The 7747-nt window shown below is 33.4% G+C and overlaps 1 pseudogene; it reads left to right on the top strand.

Moving 5' to 3' along the window:
• Positions 1-7082: 7082 nt before the first annotated feature.
• Positions 7083-7240, top strand: LOC116600502 (annotated as a pseudogene).
• Positions 7241-7747: the final 507 nt, after the last annotated feature.

Genomic DNA, 7747 nt, shown 5'->3' with positions numbered 1-7747 from the left:
CTTGCACTGTTAGGAAGCAACAGGAGGCCCTGAGAGGGTGTCTCATGTTTGACCTCTGCTGGTGGGACAATCCCTGATGGTGAGACCCTTCCTCCATGGGTATGCTGTCAATTTGCCTAGTTCCTTCAATTTGATGACTTACTGTCTCCTGCGGATTCACTTTTCAACGACTGTCAAACTTGACTTGCTGGTTTATAGATGTTTTCTGAGCATTATTTGAGATGGGTCAACAATTCTGCTCCAAATTTAATGACTGGAAGACAGAGGGTCAGATCACTATCAGGACAGTTCATAGACTTTTTCTGTCACTTAAAATTTACTTGAATACCAATATGTAGTTACATAACAATGTTTAATAGGAGCCAAATGTTTTATGGAGTGATCAGTATACATGGGTTTAACTATAATAACCTTGAGACACTGGTATTACGACTATATGATGTAGGAATTTGTTGTAGTGACACTTATACAATTATGTAAATATTGTAAAAACCACCAAAAAGTACAATAGAATGGATGATATGATTGTGTATTATTAACAAAGCTGTTATAAAATAAGTTTGAGCTATTTTTCCTTTTCTACCTCAGCTGGACAGAGAATTCACAAACATCATAGCACAGTGCTCTTCTCTCTGGATCTTCATTCCTTTTATTGTTTTTTGTTTTTTTTGTTTTTTGAAGATTTTATTTATTTAACAGAGAGAGTGAGAGAGCAAGCACAAGCAGGGGAAGCTGCAGAGGGCAAGGGAGCATACTCCCCACTGAGCACTGGTCAATCCCCAGACTCTGGGAACACGACCTGAGCAAAGACAGACACTTAAGAGACTGAGCCACTCAGGCGGCCCTGGATCTTCATTCTCCCACTTAGAAAAGAAAAGACACTTTCACCAGTAACTGCCTCACGTGTTTTTGTTTCTAAAATTGTTTTGACCTATTTCTCTCTCTGAATGAATGCTCTTCTTGCACATATCCATATTCCTAAATCATATAGTCTTGGCACAAAAACTGAGAATCTATTGTGTGCTCAGCATTAAGTAAGACACTGGAGACTTCTTTTTTAAATTATCCAAGTAATTGGGTACTTGGGTGGCTCAGTGGATTAAGACTCTGCCTTTAGCTCAGGTCATGATCTCAGGATTCTGGGATTGAGCCCCGCATCGAGCCCTGCATTGAGCCCCACATCGGGCTCTCTGCTCAGCAAAGAGCCTGCTTCCCCTTCTCCCTCTGCCTGCTTCTCTCCCTACTTGTAATCTCTCTCTCTGTCAAATAAATAAAAATCTTTATAAATAAACAAATAAACAAACATCTGAGTAATAAAATATATTTTTAAAAAAATCCTTTTCTCCCTGCTAGAAGAAAATTTCTCTCTCCTTTGAAGTCCTCTAGCACTTTATCAAACTATCTCATAGCTTGTTATTCACTACCATGCCTTATGATTATATATATCTCTTCTGAAACTTCTGAGCTGTTCTGTAGACTTCTGGTACACAGACTCACATTTAATTTACATATCCCAAACCCATGATGCTCTAAGTTAAACATTACAACTTATAGTTACGATATGTCTTTCGTAATCAGCATACACTTGTTTATATTAACTTTCAACTGGTATATTTAGTCCCTTAGCATGTAATATAATTACAGATAAAGCTGGGTTCACAACTATCAACTTTTGCTTATACTAGACAAAACTATGTTAATTTTTCTTACTTTTTAGGTTAATTTTTATTACCTCTGCCTCCTTCTGAATTATCAAAGTTCCCCCCTATTAATTTGTTTGCTATAAAATCTGTTCAATTTTATACTAGTGGCCTTAAAGATTATTACAACATGAATCTTTTGGTTATTAAATCCAATATAAATTTTTACTTTTTTTACTGGTGATGCCAAAAAATTAAAACATTTTGACGTTATTTGCCTTGCTTCCATTTTTCATTATTGTTAACATATATAATAGGTACACATGCATTTAAAACACATAAGACAGGGCTCCTGGCTGGCTCAGCTGGACAGCATTCAACTCTTAATCTTGAGGTTGTGTGCTTGAGCCCCACATTGAGTACAGAGATTACTTAAAAATGAAATCTTAAAACACACACACACACACACACACACACACAGAAGACATTACTATTTGTGTAGAAAACATTCAGTTCTTCCTCCTGTTTTTCCTTTATTCTTACACTAATACCATATTTGGCACTTCTGAAACCAGGTTGTAGGGTTTTTTTTCCTACACCAAGCAATTCTCTGTGGCACTAACTGGGTTTTCTACAATTTAAATTAATTCAGACACTATCTTCCTGGACATAGCATCACTCCCACAAGCTAACAGCTCAGTTCCATGAGACTGATAGCCCCTACTCCATATGCCAGTTGTTAAGTCCAGGTTGTTAATTATCCCACCCCAATTCCCACCTTGATTGCCCTTACGAATTGTTTATCTTGATTTCTCAACAATCTTCTGTGATACACTTATGTGTTATAGTCTTTGTATTTGTTGGTCTTGAACTTCACAGAGCTTCCAGAAAAAATGTTCAGTCATTATCTCCTCAAGAATTTTTACTGCTCTCTTTTCCTTCTGTCTTATGAGGGGACTCCATTTACACATTAATTAGGTCTTCACACTTTTACATATCTCTCAAGTTCATTTTTATGTTTTCCTTTATAATTTATCTCTGTGCTTCAGTTTGGCATTTCGTATGGTAATTCTTTAATTCCCTTTTTTCTGCTTTGCACTGTTATTTATTCTGTCAACAAAGATTGTCTTCATGTCATATGATGCATCTTCTCATTCTAGAATTTGCATTTTATTGCTTATTTGAGATTTTGATTCTTCATCTTTTAATATATTTACTTCTTTTTGTATCTATGGCCAAATTTATTTTAAATTCCTTGCCACCCATCACCTAAACTTATATCATTTGCAGTTGTTTTGTTGTTTGTTTTTAATGTTGGCTTCCATTTATGTTCTCCTGTGTTTTGTCACATAGAATGATTTTGAACACCAGAAATAGTGTATAAAACAATAACAAAGGCTACAGATACTATACTCCTCTTGAGAGCGTTTGCAATTCTCTCCACTAGGCTAATAGAGTGGTGCAAGATTATGAGCATCAATTCAGGAATGTGATGGGACCAGGACAGTTCACAGTACTGGAGCATCAGTTTACCACTGATTTGTGCCTCGTTATCTAAAATATAGAAGTGACAGTCCAGTTAGTCTATACGTCTCCTTCCTATAACAGGTTCCAACCTCTTAATTCTGTCTTTGTAGATTGCTGAAATTCTATTCAGCATGTTAGTAGAATTATGTCTAATTTTTTAGTTTCCATACAATATAACCCAGATTTCAGCAAATTTCATGAGAGGAAACCCAGATATGTACCAAGGCCAAAGTCTTCAAAAAGCAATGCTTTTTTCCTCTGTCCCTTTCAACATCCCCAAACAAGTGCAAAATAAAATCTCAACCACTTGGAATTAGAAGAATTGGCAAATTCCCCTGGGGAAAAATGGTTATAGAATTAAGTCTAACTTCTTAAGACTCTTGCCACCACAGTCTCCCCAGTTTTTATTTCTTCAGCATCTAACCATTATACCCATAAAATAATTTATCTGTTTTATTCAATTTTTGCTATTTGGGGTGGGAGTTATAGTTTGCTACTGGCATAGTCCATCTAGCCCTGTAACAGAATTATGAATGAAAAGTTGTTTATTTTTTAAAAACTATTGTCATTTGCATATACCTAAATCACACTGCATGAAATACACGAAGGAACACTATGTACATAATTGTCAATATAAAATGATTATAACAAATTGAAGAATACTTATATAATTCTTATGACCAAATGATATAATTAGGCCAAATTGAAGCATCTATAAAAGAAATGTCAATTCAGAACTTCTAAGAATGAAAAAGATCCAGAAATTATAGTTCTAAAAGTCTATTTCTATAAAGCTAAAATATGTTAGCACATTTCCATTTAAATAGAATTCAGGAGCTTTGAGTTAATCTAAAAATCCATCTTCATAATCACGTGGAAAACACTTGAATTTGTATGAAAATAATCTCAGATTTCTGCACAAGTTTGAAGTAAAAACAAAATGCAAACTTAACATGAAAAGGGTTTAGCTTTTTAATATTTGATAATCACTCAAATAAATTAACTAAAATAAAAATTCTTTCAGAATGAAATATACATCATACACTATTTTATGTTCTTAAGATTTAGGGTTCTAGAGAATTGGATTCAGACATCATTTCTTAGTATGACTATCATGTTTTAAAATTCCATTGTTTTTAAAGAATTGACTAAAACAAGGAGTATTTTCTAAAAACGAATCATGTTTTAAATAAAAAGGAATTAAATACTTCACATTTTACTACAAAGATACTGTGTTTTGCTTGCAGATCTTTCTTTCTCTTTTCATGGCAGATATGAATTTTAATATTGAATTCTTTTTGGAGAAAAAAGATGAAAAAAACATGATGTCTGGTATTTTTATCTAAAACACATAAAAATGAATTTGGGCAACTTATGAAAGTCTAACTTCTGAAATGTGCTTATACCAATAAGGCAAAGGAGAAAGTGATTTGGTCTCAGCAAATAATTTCAAGTTTCAAAACTGTTTCTTACTCTGTCACACTAATCAAAGTGCAGTTTTCTCTTCTATAAAATAGGGATAATTACAGTTCAGACCTCATTCAATTAATGAAATAATGTATGCAAATATAAAGTATGTCACATAATTTGTCTTTCTGCACAAAGTTGCCATGATTTTTATCAACATTTTGGTTATTGCTATTATTTATGTCATATGAATTCGCACAGTGGCTAATCAAAATCTCACTTAAAGCTTGTAAAACTGATACTGTAACGAGTTGTATCAAAAAATATAAGAGAAACTACAGTGAGTGAGCTGATTAAGTCATTCACTACTACCTCTACAACTTGCCTTCTGGTTTTGGAGATTTCTCATAAAGGACCATAGCTTGCATCTCTTGAAAGGAGTGAAGAAAGATGCAACAATGAACATAGAAAACAAAACTATAGAGAGATATGAGTGCTGGGGGATGTATAATCATGGCAATAAGTAAAATTTATGAACACTTTTGGCTATTATAACATTGAATCCCTACTATCAAATTAACCAGCAGAAAACCACGAAGACTGCAATATTATTACCCCAACCTCATAGATGAAGGAACTAACTGCTGAGAGGTTAGTAACTTGCCCAAATTTGCAGTGCCAAAGCTAGATTTTTCAGTCCAAGCAATTTCACTGGCTGCATGTTTAATTACTCTCATCCATTCCCAGCAGAGTTCATTTAACTTGCTTAGTGATATTTGCAAATACATTTTGCAGAGCATGTAGTTCAAAGCTATATAAAAAAATAAGAAAGTCAATCATTAACCTTCAAAAAGTTACTATTTCACATCTAATTCTCTTATGAATTCAGTCCAGATATAAAAATGTTATCTGGGAAAAATAATACAGTAAATATAGTAAACAGATTATAGTAAACTTGCATGAGAAAAAGTTTAGATTACTTTCATTTGTTTTCAATGTTTGATTATTTTTAATGCCTCTACATTACATCAATCTTTCTGTAATGCCATACGAAAATATGAAGTGGTAATCCCCATTAATTTATTTAATGTTAGAACTGAAGGCATATGAGTTTCTTGATCATACTATATCCAGATTTCATTCCCCATTAAAAATTTCCCAATTTAAAAGGACAACATATTAAGATAATCTCAATACTCAAGTTAAAATGAGAAAAAAATTGCAATAGTAAGAGCTCCAAATATGGCTTATTGCTTGTTATTATTATACTTCAAATTATCTGAATATTAATTAATCTCTCATAGTAAACTTTGGGAATGTGGGATAAATTACATCAATCCAGGCAGGAAGCAAAATGCACTGAGAAATTATGAACCATTAAAAAAAATGATCTCTAGGGGCGCCTGGGTGGCTCAGTGGGTTAAAGCCTCTGCCTTCAGCTCAGGTCATGATCCCAAGGTCCTGGGATCGAGCCCCGCATCAGGCTCTCTGCTGAGCCAGGGAGCCTGCTTCCTCCTCTCTCTCCTCTCTCTCTGCCTGCCTCTCTGCCTACTTGTGATCTTTGTCTGTCAAATAAATAATAAAAATCTTTAAAAAAAAAAAAAAAATGATCTCTACAGTTTCTCATTTTTATTATTAAAAAGTAAACTTATTTTGAACAGATAAATTCAATCATATTTTGAAACAGATGTGTATCCTGTCAGAATGATGGCTGAGAATGTCCTGTTACCTTTTGTTTTATCGAGGTATACTAAATGTGTGGTAACTTCTCAAAAATTTTAGCTGTTATTAGTAGTTTTTTTACCAAGGTTTATAAAGTGATTTAAGATAAGTAATCTTTAAAATTTATAACAAAATACATTTATGCATAAAATAAACAGAAAAAGTATAAAATTGTAAAATTATATAAGGCATATATCATCTAATTAACAATTGTTTCACAGACACTAAGATTCATATGTCAATCCATAGACAATCATTGGATTTTGAGATTACCTTCGGCAATGAAAAAATGCAGAAGTTAATGCAACAATCTTATTGTAAAAGACATGCAAATTCAAGGGTTTTTAAAGCAAAGACATTTCTTTATTTGTTTAGTGGTACTGAAATCAATCTCATTTTTTAAACACAAGACATCAAATTTTTCTTCCTTGAAACATCTCTATATTAGTAAAATTCAAAATATTCCAACTGTGTCAGCACCACTTTACAAGAAACTGATTTTCTCTCAGAAAAGTAAATCTAGAGAATAATGTGGAGATGAAGTGTTATGTCACTGCTGGTAACAAAGCTAAATTGATTTGGCACTTCCTGGTAATTTAATTCATAAGAAAGCTGAACCCACTTTTTTTTGTGCTTTTCCTCTACTTCTGTAGAGGAAATGTACAGTAGGAGAAAGAGGGTGATTCCCAGTCAGCAAAACTGAGTTCCAGCCTTTGTGCCAAAATAACCATTTGTTTGATTTTTTTTCATAGTGGTAACTTCCAGGTTTTAATATCTGCACATTGTATCGCTTCTCGGCCTTTTGGCTAAGATCAAGTGTAGTATCTGTTCTTATCAGTTTAATATCTGCACATTGTAATAAAGCAAGGATTTCTGTATCAGAAATGCTTGGACTTCTAATTTAGGCTCTGTCCCACCCTTCTGGGACACTTGTTAAATAAGTTAATAAATGCTAAATGTCAGGAAACTCTTCTGCAACACTGTCTAACAGGGCTACTGTGAACACCAAGTGAGATAAATTACCCGACTCTACTTTCCCACAGCACCCTTTACCACCTTTTGTGAATATTCACCTCAAATGAAATGAAATGTTTCATGTATCTCAATCTTCTTCAGTTCTTAGAATAGTGCCCGAGAAATGAGACATTCAATAAAACAATCGTTCTATTAATTACATGTAAGTACTTAATATATCGTTCTATTAATTACATGTAAGTATTTAAGATAGATTTTGGCATGGAATAAGAGTTCATTAAATGGACTGATTACTATTTATCGTTCCTCCGTAAATGAATGTGGTTGGGCAAAATATGCTTCCACAAATAAAGAATGATAGATGAGAAATTAGTTATTGCTCTAAAGAGTTAGCTATTCAAAATGATTTCCTTAGCATGACCTTTGTCCTGAGCTTTATGCTCAGAACTGAAGGAAAAAAATGTCCATAATACATG

The sequence above is a fragment of the Mustela erminea genome, chromosome 9 (genome assembly GCF_009829155.1).
Source record: "Mustela erminea isolate mMusErm1 chromosome 9, mMusErm1.Pri, whole genome shotgun sequence".
NCBI classification, from domain to species: Eukaryota; Metazoa; Chordata; class Mammalia; order Carnivora; family Mustelidae; genus Mustela; species Mustela erminea.
Note: the sequence above shows the minus strand (reverse complement) of the source record. Positions and strands in the feature narration are given on the sequence as shown.